General features: G+C 39.6%; 1 pseudogene; it reads left to right on the top strand.

Annotated features, from left to right (window-relative positions):
* The first annotated feature begins 1,192 nt into the window (after nucleotides 1-1,192).
* Nucleotides 1,193-1,624, top strand: LOC100610417 (ubiquitin-conjugating enzyme E2 variant 1-like; annotated as a pseudogene).
* The last annotated feature ends 15,174 nt before the right edge of the window (nucleotides 1,625-16,798 follow it).

The following is a 16,798-nucleotide window of genomic DNA, read 5'->3' as shown; positions in this document are numbered from 1 at the left end:
TTTAAATTACACATGTATCAAAGATACAGGAGAAATGTTAAAATATCTTGAATTAAATTATCTTAAAATTACAACAAATGTAAGTGTGTAAAGTAAATCTTAAGCAGTGTTTATTGTTTAGAAAAATTTGTGAAATTCAACTTAAGTTGTGTCTATTGTTTAGTTTTCAAAAAGTCTTTTAAACAGTTGGATCTTGAAAACACTTAGAAAATTTATAAAGTCCTAGCTACACTGATAAACCAAAAAATAAAGCACAATTTACCACTGTTAGGAAAAATGAGAGAACATAAATCTTACAGAACTTAAAATATAATAAATAAATTTTATGAACAACTTTATGCCAATAATTTGACAACTTAAAAAAGGCATTTAATAAGCAAACTTCCAAAAATCAACAATCCAGAAAGGATTCTAAAAGCAGCAAAAGCAAAAGATAAAATAACACACTGTGAAGCTCCAATACATCTGGTAGCAGACTTTTCAGTGGAAATCTTACAAGCAAGGAGAGAGTGGTGTGAACCCCTAAAATTTGAGACAGATCTTAGTTAATTTAGAAAGTTTATTTTGCCAACATTGAGAATACACACCTGTGACACAACCTCAGGAGGTCCTGACAAAGTGTGTCCAAGGTGATCAGATCATAGCTTAGTTATATATATATTTTTAGGGAGACATGAGACAACAATCAATATATGTAAAATGAACATTGGTTTGGTCCAGAAAGGAGTGGCAATTTGAAGCAGGGTGGGGGCTTCCGGGTCACAGGTGGGTGAGAGAAAAACGATTGCATTCTTTTGAGTTTCTGATTAGCCTTTCCAAAGAAAGCAATCAAATATGCATTTATCTCAGTGAGCAGAGGGATGACTTTCAATGCAATGGGAGGCAGATTTGCCCCAAGCAGTTCCCAGCTTGAATTTACTTTTTAACTTAGTGATTTTGGGTGACCAATATATTTTCCTTTCACATTTCCCCTGTTTTCTTTTATTAAATCTTTTGGAGAAAACATTTTAGAAGAAAATGAGTATTTGGTCTCAGATTTCATCCTCTCTCTCATGGCTAAGATGGTTTATTCCTAGACAGGTAGGTCCGTAGTTATTAGGAAAAGTCATTTTTAGAAGACTGTGGTCTCATGCCCTGTGAGAATAAAATAGGGGGAGAGAAGGGGCCAGCCTTCAGGCAACAGCGTTGCAAGATGGCAGCCACCATGGGCTAGGGAGTAACAGTCCCTTACAATTTCCGTCTGTTGGACGAACTCGAAGAAAGGAGTAGGAGATGGCACAGTTAGCTGGGGTCTAGAAGATGACGAAGACATGACACTTATAAGATGGACAGGGAAGATAATTGGGCCTCCAAGGACAATTTATGAAAACCAAGTACACAGCCTGAGAATAGAATGTGAAACTAAATACCCGGAAACACCCCCCTTTGTAAGATTTGTAACAAAAATTAAAATGGAGTTAATAGTTCTAATGGAGTGGTGGACACAAGAGCCACATCAGTGCTGGCAAAATGGCAGAATTCATATAGCACCAAAGTTGTCCTGCAAGAGCTTTGGTGCCTAATTATGTCTAAAGAAAATATGAAACTCCCTCAGTCACCGGAAGGACAGTGTTACAGCAATTAATCCAAAAGAAAAACCACAAGCCCTTCCCTTTTCCCCCCATTCGATTTAAGCAGTCTTCATTTTCCAGAGTAGTACATTTTCCAGATACATCTTGTAGACCTCAAAGTACTGGAAAGAAAGCTCCCGTTCAAAGGAAATTTATCTTAAGATACTATAAATGATACTAATTTTTTGTCCACTTGAAATATATAAGTTGTGCTGTGACAAATCATCCTGTCAAGTGTAACCACTGTCCCCATAGTTGAACTTCTGGGATCAAGAAAGTCTATTTAAATTGATTCCCATCATAACTGATGGGGCACATCTAACTCAACTGTGAAAAGACACATCACACAATCGCCTTGCTGCTGATTACATGGCCTGGGGTCTCTGCCTACCTACTACCTCCCACCCTCCCTGCAACAACAGCCCTCTAGCCTGGGGGGCCTGTAGAGTAGATGTGAAGGTTTCAGGTCACAGCCTGTGAGACTACTGCTGGGTGTGTAGGGTGCTTTACCTGCACCCCTGGTTTCTTCGAGTCTTAAATGATGCCCCTTCCAAGCCATCATCCTCTCCCCAAGCTCCTCCACTCCTGCCCTTGGCCGAAGCATAGATTGTAACCCCTCCGCTACCCTCTGAGATTAGCTTTCGGTGAGGAATTCAGGGCTTTCCCCATATCTTCTCTCCCCTACCTTTATTAAGGTGTGCACTTTTTCTTCCCTCCTCCTCAAGCTGCTTTTTGCACCATCACCACCCAACACCTTCCGTGACACTTCCTTGCTTTGGCCAGAAGCCATCAGACAAGGATGGAAAGAGCCTCTGATTTCCCTTGTTTAGTTTCGGAACCATACTTATTCACTTTCCACCAACCTGGGAAATGAATATTGGGTCCTCCACCCTGCCACCCTCTGCTGTCATCAGCTGATGCACTGTTTTTAGCTCAGGTTTTGATAAGGTGGAAAGAATAGTCACTGGGGTTACTCAGACCTGCCAGCTCTCAGAGTCCTTGGTGGTTAAACTTGGAGAAAGACCACATGAAGACACTTGCAAGTACACATGATCCCTGTGAATTGTTTTACTTTCCCGTAATTGCTTTTGCTTTTAAAAATTGAAGAAGTTGGCTAGGCGTGGTGGCTCATGCCTGTAATCCCAGCACTTTGGGAGGCTGAGGCAGGTGGATCACCTGAGGTGAGGAGTTTGAGACCAGCCTGACCAACATGGTGATACCCTATCTGTACTGAAAATACAAAATTAGCTGGGTGTGGTGGCACAGGCTTGTAATCCCACTACTTGGGAGGCTGAGGCAGGAGAATTGCTTGAACCCAGGTGGTGGAGGTTGCAGTGAGCTGAGATCCTGCCATTGCACTCCAGCCTAGGCAACAAGAGTGAAACTCTGTCTCAAAAAAAAAAAAATTAAGAAGTTTTAAACAGGGCTTTTATTTGGTCATACTTGCAATACATTGGGGTTTAGTTTGGAATCTGACAACTGGAACAAAAAGAACCTTGAATCTAGTGCATGTCTTGGTTTTGGTGCTGCTGCTGCTTCTCAAGTTCCTCAGCTGGGATTAAGAAAGAAACTAGTGTGCACAGCAGATCCCCAAAATTGGGGGGCTTGAATTGCTGTGTCTTTCCACTTTCTGTTCAGGACCAATAAATGCTGAAAATGTGGATGCATACCGAAATAAAAGCAGTTTGTTGTGAAAAAAATAGGGGGAGAAAGGGAGAAAAGTAATAACAAACAAAAGAACAATTCTGGAAAATCAATATAGTCCACAATACTCTGAAGTCCATATATCAATAGACAGGTATGAAAGTGGCTTATGTACATAAATAGGTTGCTGTTATTTTCTTCTGAAGATTAAATTGTCTAGCTTCAGTTCTCAGGGATTTATGAAAGCACAGCTTAGCTTTCAGTGCTTTCAAATGAATAAAAATGCAAAAAAAGAAGAAAAAAATGAATATGCTATTTGCAGATTGTAGCCAATAAAAAGAATTGGGTCAAAACTGTAGAAAATAATAAGACTAGAATCTAAAAACGGGTGTACTATAGTTTTTGAAACATAATTTTTCTCTCTCCAGTTTCCCATTTTTGCTAAAGACAAATCATGGTAGGACTGGTTTGCTTTATTATAATTTGCCTAATTATTTGTATAAAGTGCAGTCATAATTATTTTTTACATACATATTTTTTAATTCACTTTGATGGAACTTTATTCCATAGAAGAAATCTCAGATAAGACTTTTTTAAAGCCAAATCCAGCCATGGATTTGTACCATTAGTACCTACTAGTTGGGTGAGTTTCCTCTTTTCTTGAGGTTCCATGATAAACCTAGGGCTTCCTGGCCTATCAGAAAGTGACATTCTTTATTTACCACAGGTCAGAAACCTTGTACAGGGACTGTGTATATAAAATATCAGGCCAGTTTCTCCAAGGGCTTTATTGGCTCCATAAGTCAAGTTTGATTCCTTAAAGGGAAGCACACCATTCCATTCAAAGCCTTGGTAAAATAACCAGTTTCTCCAATTGTGTCTTGTTACAAATAAAAATAGATTCTTATTACACTTATGCAAATAACTGTATTGCCATAAGTTAAGAATACTCACAAATAGTTTCCAAATTCTGCAGAAATCAGGTCGAGAGAAACAAATATGCCCCAAATTTTGTCCTTAGGAGTACAATAAATTGTTAAAAGCTATCAATAAATCAAAAGAAAAGTTTTGAGACCTGAAAAACAAAACAAAGAATCAGAAACATTTTAAGCAAAAAGTCAAAAATATTAGTTCAGTCCATATAGTTCATTCCTTTTCTGCTTGATACTCATGAACATTTTAGCTCTTCATGAGTCCTAAAAGTTTTTGCTCTATTCTGATGTCACAATCTCCAAAGTTATCAGAAACCTGCATTCAAGAGCACCCATTAGAGTTTTATAGCTTATTATAAAACCCCTTCTAAAGAGGAACAAAACAAGACAACAATTGTCTGTGATGACAAAAATTTTAGGGCATCCATAGTCAAAGACACAATTGACAAGGAAATTTGTTACCTCTATGGCACACAATAATTTTAACATAATAATTATGATAATTATGAATAATATACCCTAAGTTATATCAGAATTACAAGAGTTTTCCATAATTTTGGAACACATACCAAAAACATATTTTTACAAATACAGCTCAAAGAAAACCAAACATCATTTCATATTTGACAATACTTTCTGTATAATTTTTATACCAAATAAGACAAATTATTTCATTTTTGGACTTTAGGGAGAGTAAATCTTGAAGGATTAATTAGGTCAGAAAAAGACGTAGTTCATAATTTGATTTCAGAAAGTTTGTCTAATAGCAAAGGTTTAAAACACTTGATATTACAAAATAAGATTACAGGTTATGGTAAAATAAGTCATTCATTTAAAAAAAGTGATAACTCAAGGATTAAAAAAAAGAAGGCAAAAATCTTCATTCTTTGAAAGAGGAGACTTAATTTTCCAACAGTATTCCCTAATAAAAAACAGCATAAAGCCCATTAGTTTTTCAAAATTTTATAAACAATCTATAAAATTTTAATTTTGATGAAAAGATATAACTTTCATAAGCCTTTTATAATCTTTATAACCTTTATTAAGGAGTTGGTTAATACTTTAAGAAAACCTTGTTAATCTGACACAGAGGCCCATATGCTGGTCTTGCATCAGTGTGCCTTTGACATTAATGATTAATTTATAGAGAAACTGAACTGATTTTGTCTTTCAAAATCGACCCTTACAATCTCATAAGCCCACCTCTTCCACGATAGTCCCTGGGACTTCAGGAGTCGAATAGCTTTAGTTTTTGGCCCTGTGTCTCAGGAATGCAGTTTATTTTGATTGGCTTCTTCTATGAGGCCTGCAGATGAGGCTTTAATTGCAGTCAGTGTTAAGATTTAGCTTGACTTGGTGTTCTTTTTAGACCCAGGAGTCAAAAGCTCTGTAATTCAATGTCACAAGGACCTTAAAAGCATATGTAGGAAAATACACAGATGTAATATCCTTAATTTAAAAGAAAATTAAATCTCAGCTTTTTTTCTAAGCAAACCAAACTTAATAATAATGGTATAGGAATTGCTTTGATGAAACATAAATCCTGTTAGGCCAGCTAACAAGAGACAAGAGAAAACACTTTCTGCAATGCAGAGAATATTATGTTGGGAAAAAACATTTCCTTTAGACCTTTAAGAAAACTTACCTTTTAAAAGAGGAGAGAAAGCCAAAAAACAGCAAGATGAAATAAAAGTTGAATTTGGGGTTAGAAAAAGTTAAAATCTCTTGTAATTTATTAAGAGTAAATAAAACCCTTAAGAAAATTTTATTGTTCTAACCGATAATTTAGTGTATATAGAGGTTTTTTTCCATCAAGTCCAATCTCTAGAAAGAGTGTTATAATTTTCCTTTAAGTATAACCAACTTGATCAAATAAAAGTTTTTAAAATAAACCCTCTTATTGTGACTTACAGATACCTTTAATGACATGCTTGGACTTTCTGGTTTGTCCTGAACATCTGTCTTTCTGAAACAACCAGTCACTTTATTTTAGGACTAAATTTACCATACAAAATTCTTTCTCATATAAAATTATTTATCTTTAAGCTTTCTTACCACAAAAAACTCTTTGTTTTTATAAATTTCTGTACATTTTTCTTATTTCCTGGTTCCTTTACCTTGTTTTATACATCACTTTTAAATAAGTTTTGAAATAGACAAAACTTATTCACCCTTTTTAAAAAGGACACAATTTTTTTAGCAAGTTCAAGTTTTCCTACAATATATTTTTATTGGAAAATACCCAAATAATGAAATATCTATTATTTAATTTAATAGAACATTACATTCTAAATAATGACAAGTTAGTTTATAGTTTAGCTTTGAAACAAAGATGATAACAGTCCTTTCCCAAAACAAACCTCCTTACTGCCTATGGACTAGACTGCCTAAAGCCACAAAATTAGAAGGTACAGTAATTTTACTAAATAATTCAAAATGTAGCCATTTATATTAAACTAATATCAATGTCTTATTTATTAAAAGTTACACAAGCAAAGATTATTCTGTTTTAGGCTGGGTTTATAGTTTTGTAACCCCTGTGCCAAATTTTGATACCTTATAATATTTCAAAGGGATAAGTATGAAGTTGATTGATTAATAAATGCAAACAAAAATGTATGCTAGTAATTCTTAAGACATTTCTAACATTACTTTACCAATAACTTTAAACCTAACTTAGTTCTTAAAGATTTTACTTAAGTTACATAAACTCAAAAAAGCAGTTGACTAGTCTTTTCTTCTTTCCAGATAAGTATTTTATTTGAATGCTTTTATTTTCTCAAGCCAGTTAATTAGAGCTTTTTTATATATTTTCAGTAGTGAAACATTGTGTACACAACACATAAATATAGAGATATATTAGGCATCTTGATAGAAGTATGTCTTATAAATTCTTAAGACCTCCTTATTTTTCCTATTTTAGACTTGCCAACTCTTGATAACCTGTTTTCTTACCCTGGCAGTTGTCAGCTAAATAGTCCTAAATCTGCATATTAAAGAAAACAACTCAGGTGAAAATCAGATAGCAAAATTCACATCATAAGGTATGAAGAGAAAGTCTCGTTAGCTAGAGGGAAATTAAAATGGATTTAATTGCCAATTGAACAGAAAATTACAGAAATCTAGGCCTCCAAATACACACACACACACACACATACACATACACATACACATACACACTCACAAAGATTCTATAGCTTTTATTTCAGTACTTTAGCCATGAGATAAATACAAATTCACTGGCTTGCGAAAAACAAACAAGCAAACAACAACAACAAAAACCTGTTAGATCCAAACAGTGGTTTTTATCTCAGTAGAAAAATAAACAGCAGATTTAAAGCAGGCAGAAAAGAAAATAGAGAAAAAGTGGACATAGGAACTCTATAGTTTGCAGGTTGACCTTAGGGCTCTTCTTCCTTAATGTAAATGTGCACAAAGACTATATTACTTCAATTTTACTCTGGCAAGTATAGGTGCCATAAAACCTACAGTGTGCCCCAAAGGGGGTCATCCTCCTTGTTTTCTAGATCTCAGCTCACTGCAACCTCTGCCTCCCAGGTTCAAGCTATTCTCCTGCCTCAACATATTGTGCATGCAGCTTCTTGCAAGTGCTGGCAGGGCACTGTGCATGTGGACAGCCTACTCCAAAGGAACAATCAAGGGAGGAGAAATGCAAACCCCAGATCCATGCCAAGGTAAAAAAACTCTAAGTCCAGGGCTAATCAGGGCACTTGGATCTCTCAAGTCATCCTCTTGGCCCTCTTCCAAGTGTACTTTGCTTCCTCTAATTTCTGCTCTAAAACTTTTTAATAAACTCTCACTCCTGCTCTAAAACTTGCCTCCATCTCTCCCTCTACCTTAAACCTACTTCTACCCCTAAATTCTTTCCTCCAAAGGGGCAAAGATCAAGTTTGCTGCATACCTGTATGGGTTTGCTGTTGATAGTGTACTTTGCTGTCATATGACTGGAATATGTTCCCTAGTGGTAGGACACCTTTATGCCTCACATTCTTGGACTGGAGGCGTTCAACGCTCACATGCAGTTTTCTTCTCTTTTTGCTCTCCTGCTTACTAACCACCACTTCCCCACCCCTAGAATGATTTCTCTCAGTGACAGTGGTTTTGCTTCCCCTGGCTGATCTCTCAGCTCACCCTGACAGATGGCTCATGGGGATGGGAAGGAACTTGGAGTCTGCACTGAGTAGACCTCAGACACTAATGGCCCTCCTGGACAGGAGGCTCATGAGAGTGGTAGGGCTAAAGCCTAAGACCATGTGATGTCTGGGATTTCTTCTGCTTCTTCAACTAAAATTAGCTGTTTCCCAAAAAGTGCACATCACCTTCTTTCCTGTTTTCTCTGTCTATATCCTGAAATGGCCTTGTACATCTGCTGGACTCTCTACCTTGGGAAAAGTCTGCCTTTTCTCTGCTTTCACTTTGCATGCTGTACGACTTCTTTTTCTTCCTTAAACATAACACTCCCTGTTTGTTATTTGTGCACCCATAGCTCTTGCTGTATCTGCCTGGCAGCCTGGAGACAAGCTGCATTGCAGATATACCCTGAGATTTATACTTTGTTTACCAGATCAGATAACCTCCAACCCTTCCTCTGTCTGTTGACTCTTTGCCAGGAAAGACACTAATCAGAATCTCAGCTCTACCAGCTTCTAATGACTTTCTGTATGTTGTTTGTCCCTATTGTGCTCCAAGGCTAAGATATTCAGTTTCTTGTGAAGTGGTTCGTCCACCTGTATAGGACCTCACTCTGTGGCCTTTTAAGGACCCCACCAACTTGCTTTGTTTGTTTAGTTAGCACCCCTTTGAGAAGAAATAAAATGCTTTTATTGCAATTCGTGAGCCCTTATCTCAAGCCCCAAGTCCGTCAGAGGTTCCTCCTTTACATCAAGAAGGCAAATAAAAGTTGCCCTCTCTAATCCAAGGGTTACTGTTTTTTTGAACATATAAAGGCTTTCCATGAGTCTCCCTCTTGTTTTCTCCTGCTTCTTTCTTTAGCAGAGGGATTGTCCTGTCCGTTTAAGCATTTGTTCTGCATGTTATCCCAGGAGGCAAAGGAACCCCGAATATAAATTTTCCTCCATTCCTTTAACTATTTCCATGCCCTTCTCAATATGCATCAGAACCTTCAAGGTTATATTCGAAGGGAGGGAAGTCCAGTCCCCTTGCAGCAGTTAGCTGAAAAACATGATTCTCATCTACTTAAGGAACATGGGAAATGGGAATATGAGAAAAGAGATAATCATTTTGTTGCAGAATGCTCCAAACGAGAGTCATTATAAGGTCATACAGACAAGTAATACAGGGTGACCCAAGGCCACAGGCACAAAAGACCAAAGTACCCATAGGACATAGATGAAGTAGATGAAGTCTGATCCCAGGCTACAGGCACAGAACAGATTACCATAGAACAAAGATGAAGGGAAGGTTAGGTGTACCGCAAAAGTCCAGTTCATTCCGGAACCCCAAGGATGAATAGGGGGCCCCGTGTTCACACTGGTATATTTTCTGTTCTCAAGTAGGTAATTGCACCTCCATAAGACAAGAGGGGACCAAGCTTAAGGGTATCCAGTGAGACCAGTTCATTCTGGAACCCCCAGGATGAATGAGGGACACCTTGTTCAGGAAAAGATAGTAGAAGAATAAGAGGGAATGATTTCTTTTTCTTTTTTCTCCTCTGTTCTCTCTTCGCAGATGGGTAATCATGTCTCTGTACTACAGGACACGCCCCTTGGTTGCATCCTAAAGAACTGAGAAAAGTTTGACCACCAAGCCCTAAAGAGGAAAAGGCTAATATTTTTCTGTAACATAGCCTGGGTCGAATACAAGTTCTGGGACCAGGAATCATAGCTGGAAAATGGACAATTTTAATATAATCCATCAACTAGATTTGTTTTGCCACCCCATGGAAAATAGATATTCCTTATATACAGGCCTTCATGACCCTAGGAAATTGTCCTGACCTTTATCAGGTTTGTAAAATAAATCCAGTGATGATAGCAGCCGTAGTCAGAGAGCCCCCTCCAATTGGTTTGGGAGACCCCTTATTGGGTTTGCACAGGGTTCAAGCCCCATAAAACCTAAGTGTAAAGCTTAGCTCAAACCCCACTGACCCTTTTACTGCATTATATCCAAGTCTCCTAGTCCTGGAGGCTTCCCCTCCCTACCCAAGGTTGTCCTCTGGCCACCACTCCCTTAAGTTATGCTCATTTCAGGAGGGTTGCAGCCCCAGTGGATCCACTAGAGTTCAGACTCCATTCACTATGCAGGACCTGAGCCAAATTAAAATGGGACAAGGGAGATTTATAGAGGACTCTGAGAAACACATCACAGGGTTCCATAAACTGGAATTAACATTTGAACTCACCTGCAGGGACCTATTAGTCATACTAGGGCAACCTCTGTCTAGAGGCAGAATGTGACTCCATTATGGAGGCAGCCCAGCAATTTGCAAACACGATGCAAATGACTGACCCTGGTGGCTACCCTGTGGGAATCACTGCAGTTCCCCAGGTCGATGCCAACTAGGATTACAATACCCATGGGAGTATGTGGACAAAGAACCACTGTTCCTCTGTCTGATAGAGGGAATGAAGGCTGGCAGAAGAAAGCCTGTGAATTAAAGCAAATTGTCCTTAATAGATCAAGACCCTCTTGAAAACCTCACTGCTTTCCTAGAGAGGCTACAAAGAGCCCTAATGAAACATACAAACCTAGATCCAGAGCCACCAGAAGGGCAACTAGTACAAAAGAACAATTTTCTAACTCAGGAAGCTCCAGATATTCAGAGGAATCTCCCAAGACAAGTACTGGGCTCCAACACCCATATGCCTGACATCCTCAAAATAGCTTTCTCTGTCTTTTACAACTGGGACCAGGAGGAAAAGGAACTTTCTCAGGAAAGGGAGAGGCAAACGTAAAAGTGGCAGCTCCAACTGATGGCTGCCCTGCAAGTCCTCCAGCCTCCTCCATGTTGCCTTCAGAATATCCTTCCAGGTAACTGCCATCAATGCCGGAAGCCAGCCCACTGGAGGGCCAACTTCCTCAGTGGGATAAACTGCATGGCTTGTCCCCTCTATCACAAGCTCAGCCACTGGAAATGAGACTTTCCTGAGGACTGAAGGGTGCCCAGGACAGAATTGCAACCCCTCATGGCTTTGAGCTGAAGGGGTCCTTCCTACACTCCAGTTGGCTCCTGGATTGAACATCACTATTGAAGGAATGGAGCCAAGGGCTCTTTGAATGTGGCAGGAAGGACAATAAGCTTACCTATTTTTCCAGGCAATTATCCTCCAAATCCTGCCAGGTGATGGGGGTAAATGAGGTTTCCATAACCCAGAGGTTTATTCGTTCTCTGTGCTGCCGTGGGGGAAAACTGTCTTTTCTCATTTGTTTTTAGTGATGCCAGAATGTCTTATGCTCCTTTTAAACAGAGATATTTTGTTCAGACTAGGGGCTCCATTAACCTTTCCTCCAGAGCCAACACCCCCTTTTTCAAACGCAATCTTATGTCTCAAGGAAACCACACACAAAGATGAACTACCCATGGAGCTTCCCATTAATCCAGAGGTTGGGGCCTCAGGAATACCAGAAAAGATCATAATGTAGTAATTCAGCTCAAGAATCCTTCTAGTTACCCTTGTAGAAGTCAGCTTCCTCTTCAGACAGAGGCCAAAGAGGGACTTCAGCCCCTTATTGAAAAAGTTCTAAAACATGGATTATTAATACCCTGTAACTCACACTGTAATACTTCCATCTTACCTGTTAAAATGAGCAAGAGAGAAAACAAGCTAGTCCAGGATCTGCAAATTATAAATGAAGCAGTAGTCTCAACAAACCCAGTGGTCCCCAACCCTTAAGTAATTGTAGAAGTACCTCCAGATACTTAGTGGTTTTCAGTCTTAGACCTCAAAGACACTTTCTTTTGTATCCCCTAGACTCATTCTTCCAAACTCTATTTGCATTTTAGTGGACAAATAAAAAAGGAAGGAGTCAATAGCTCACCTGGACAGTGCTTTCACAAGGTTTTAGAGATAGTTCCCATTTGTTTGGGCAAGCCTTGACTAGAGCTTTGCAGGATCTAATGCTTGAGTGGGGAGGGCATCTCCTACAGTATGTAGAAGACCTGTTAATCTGCTCCCCCACAAGAGAGTTGGGAATCCAACATCTAGTCCAGACACTAAATTTCCTCACAGACAGAGGGTACAAGGTGTCCAAAGCCAAGGCACAGCTTCTAAGACAAGATGTCCAAAACCTGGGGATAATCTTGACCCCTAAAGTATGTAAGCTCTCCCAGAATAAATACAGGTCATCCTTAGAATACCTATCCCAATCACCTGAAAGCAACTTTGTGCCTTTCTGGGGATCACAGGATTTGCAGGCTTTGAATACTGGGGTATGGTGGTATTGTTAAATCCTTTAATCAGGATCTAAAAGAAGGGTCTAATAGGGACCCACTTATCTGGGAAAAGGATCAGGAGCAAGCCTTTAGGTAGCTAAAAACTGCCCTGTCACATGTCCCAGCCCATGGGCCACCCATACTAGCCAAACTAGGCTTTTGTCACTGAAAAACAAGGTTTAACTCAAGGGGTTCTAATTTAAACCATCAGGCCAACACAATGTCCTGTTGGTTACTTTTCAAAGAACCTAGACGTAGTAGCATAAAGTTGGCCACATTGCTTCAAAGTAGTGGCTGCAGCAGCCCTCTACTTGAGGAAGTCCTCAAACTCACCATGGGACAGTCAGTTTGGCTCCTGAGTTCCTACCAAATAGGCACCTTATTAGACATAAAAGGGTCATGATGTCTCACTGACAACAGATTGCTGAAGTGACAAGTCTTGTTGTTAAAAAACTCACAGGTAACAGTTGAGTAGTATTCCACCCTTCACTCAGCCTCCTTACTCCTTACTACCAGGAGACAATAAGTCAACACATTTGTGTTGTGAGACACTTAACCAAGTTTATGCCAGCCATGAAGACTTAAAATATCAGCCAATAGATAATCTGTATGAAATATGGTTTTCAGATGAGAATAGCTTTGTCAGAAATGGAACTAGACATACAGGGTACACTATACTGTGCCTTCACCAAGTCACAGAGGCTAAAGCTCTTTCCCCAGGGACCTCAGCACATCTAGCCAAACTTATCATGTTGATCAGAGCCCTAAAACTAGGGGAAAGAAAGAGAATCTACACAGGTTCCAAATACACCTATCTGGTGCTTCACACCCATGAGGCTATCTAGGAGGAAAGGGATACCTAACAGCTCTGAATACTTCTATTAAGTATAGGCCTCAAATCTTAGAGCCACTAGAGGCTCTTCATCTGCCACAGGAGGTGGCAGTAGTACACCACAAAGGACACCAGAAAAGCTCTAATGAAACCGCACAGGGAAATAGTTCAGTAGACCAAAAAGCTAAAGAGGTAGCTATCTCAAAAGATACCCTCATGGGGGCCTTACTCCCTTCACTCCCCAATGAACTTCCCACTCTCTAATACACTAAGGAGAAAAATAGATTTGGCCACACAACATGGGTATCTAAAAGAAAATTAATGGATGGTACAGGTTAGGAGAACTTCTCCATCCACCTAAACCCTCCGAATGGAAAGTCATCAAGACTTGGCCACTTTGGAAAACACAGTCTAGGGAAAATTTGTAAAGCGGTGTTCAGTGGGAAGGGACTAAAGAAAACTATTCAACGGTTTGTCAAGAACCTTGTGCACCATAAATAATCCTCAGAGAGGGAAGCCCACTCCATTAATAAGTCCAGTCCAAAGGAGAAGTGCCTACCCTGGGCAGACTGGTAGATGAATTTCACTCAGCTCCCTGCACACTGCAGGTATAAGTACCTCTTGGTCTGTGTAGACACCTACATTAGGATGGGTAGAAGCCTGCCCCACAAGGACTACCAAGGCACAAAAGATTACTAAATTTTTCCTAAAGGAACTTATTTCCCAGTTCAGGCTCCCCAGGTTATTGCAGAGCAACGGTGGTCCTTCCTTCATTTCCCAAGTGGCTCAACAGTTTAGTAGTGCCCCAGGAATAAAGTGGTACCTTCACTCTGCCTGGAGGCCACAATCTACAGGAAAAGTGGAAAGAACTAACCAGACCTTCAAATGCATCCTCTATATACTCTATCAGGAAAGTGCACAGCCATGGCAGTACCTCTTATCCTTAGCCCTCCTCAGATCTGTGTTGCCCCTAAGGCTCCCTTGCAATTAAGCCCCTTTGAGGCCTCATATGAAAGGACATTCCTATATTTTGACTTCTTACTAGGTGAAGAAATTGCCACAATCACCCAGGTATACCTCTTCTTTAGCAAGCTTCCAAAAGGCTCTCTGGGAATATGGGTTACAAACAAACCCAAAATTTGAAGGGAAAAAATACCCACTTCTGTATCCTCCAAGCTCACCAGATATCATTAAAGCTTAGAAGGATGGAACCTAAAATTCCCAACTAACTCCAGTCTGGAAGGGCTCGCTCACTATTCTATTATCTACCCCCATAGCCATTAAACTACCAGAGATTGCCAGCTATATACATCACACTCAAGTGAAGTCATGAAAAATCCCCAAAACACCAGAGCCAGAACCAGAAACCTCAGCTCCAGAATAGACTTGTGAGTCACTGGAAGATCTGAAATTACTTTTTAAACAAAAAGATAAGTAATCCCACCAACATCCTTTCACCTCAAAATAAGGTGATCCCAATATTAGGAATTTTGTTCACAATTGCTGTGATTGTTATCACTATTTTACCCTAACTGTAACTTGTACACCATCAAGAGTTCCAGTGGCAGCTTTCTTTGTGACCAATTTATCCCACCTTAGATCACCATGGGCCCACACCTGCTTGTTCTCATTTTCATCCCTTTACTAATAGTGCACTATCATCCTGATTTCCCATTATTGAAAAAAGCTCAGCAATCCAAAGCACAGGATTCCCTTGCTCCACTAATTGCTGGCTATGTACTAGCTCTTCAACTGAAATACCAGTGAGAACTTATCCAGCCTCACCCAGAGACTGGACAAACATAGAGGCAGAATTACATATTTCCTATCAATGGGACCCTAATCTGAAAGGAATGATTGGCTCTGCAAATAGCCTTCTTACAAAAATAATGCAAGATTTTCCTGATATCCTCAAGAAGCCTCCCATTTTTGGATGCATATTTACTAATATTGCCTTAATGAGTATAGCTCTTATGTGTGTTATGGCCAAGAGAAAAAATGGGAAAAAAAGAGGAAAAATGGAACAGATGTAGATGCTCTTCCAAATACCATTTGTAATGTTACTTTTACTGTAGACTTTAAACAACAGACTTACCAAACATACCCTCACAACCAATTCTGCCATCAACCAAGATTCCCCAAACCTCCAAATATTACTTTTTCTCAGGGAAATTTTCTAGATAAATTCACCCACTTTTGCCAGAAATGCCAAAGCTCATGCAGTACTCAAACTTTCTGGTCCAGCCTGCTGATTATACCCAATGTCTGCAAACTGCCAACCTCAGCTCTACCACAGAATACGTTCTACAGACCTAACTCAAAATACTTTTTTTGGGGGGTGGGGGGGAAAGTGGGGAGAATAAAACCAAGGAAACTAGTCAGAGCCAAACTCCATGCATCCAAGTCTTAGCAAGCATAGCTAGCCACTAGCTACCTGGTGATGTCAGCAACCTTGGGGTTTTATGGAGCTGTCCTCACTCCCTTATTTCATTTTGAAATCTCTACTTGTCTTAAAACCGGAGGAGCCTTCCTTTCTATATTTGTGGCCAATCATTTCATTAATGTCTCCCCACTAACTAGACTGGAACTTGTACCATAAGCTATGTATCCCAGGACACCTTCACAGCCCTTGGAAATCTCTCTCTTCTAGTACCAATCTATGGGCATTCCATCTTGCCCAGGGTCAAGAGGGCTGACCAATTAATTCCCCTTCCCATGGGACTTGACATTACAACTGGTACAGGCACTGGAATTGCCACAGTCACACAAGCCTCTTTGACCTATATAGCCAACTTTAAAAAGATATAGCCAACAATATTGGTGCTATGCGTAAAACCTTAACAGCTGTACAAGAACAAATAGACTCTTTAGTATCCATAGTACTCCAAAACAGCTGAGGACTAGGTATGTTAATAACAGTGCAGCAAGGAATTTGTTTAGCCTTACCCTTAGATAAAAAATGTTGCTTTGGGTAAATCAATCAAAAAAATACAATATATCAGGCAACTTATAAATTGAGACTCCTATTTATGGGAACAAACCTCTCAGGGCTAAATTGTGAAAGAACCTAAAAATGGTTCTTCTGGGTTCCTCCCTTTTTAATATCACTTGTTAGTCTCCTACTTTTGCTCCTTTTTGGTTCATGTCTTCTAAATCTACTAACCCAGTTTGTCTCCTCTTGTCTTCAGGCCATCAAGCTACAGATGATCCTCAGTAAGGGATACCACACCCTCAACATTTGAGAGTCACCTTCTACAGAGCACCCCTAGATGCCCATCAGTAGAACACAACAGAAGTGAAATCATGCTTCTATCACCCTTATACCTGGCTGGATAACACTTTCATCAACTTACAGAGCTACCCTGCC

The sequence above is a fragment of the Pan troglodytes genome, chromosome X (genome assembly GCF_028858775.2).
Source record: "Pan troglodytes isolate AG18354 chromosome X, NHGRI_mPanTro3-v2.0_pri, whole genome shotgun sequence".
NCBI classification, from domain to species: Eukaryota; Metazoa; Chordata; class Mammalia; order Primates; family Hominidae; genus Pan; species Pan troglodytes.
The sequence above is the reverse complement of the archived record's forward strand: the minus strand, read 5'-3'. Positions and strand labels throughout refer to the sequence as shown.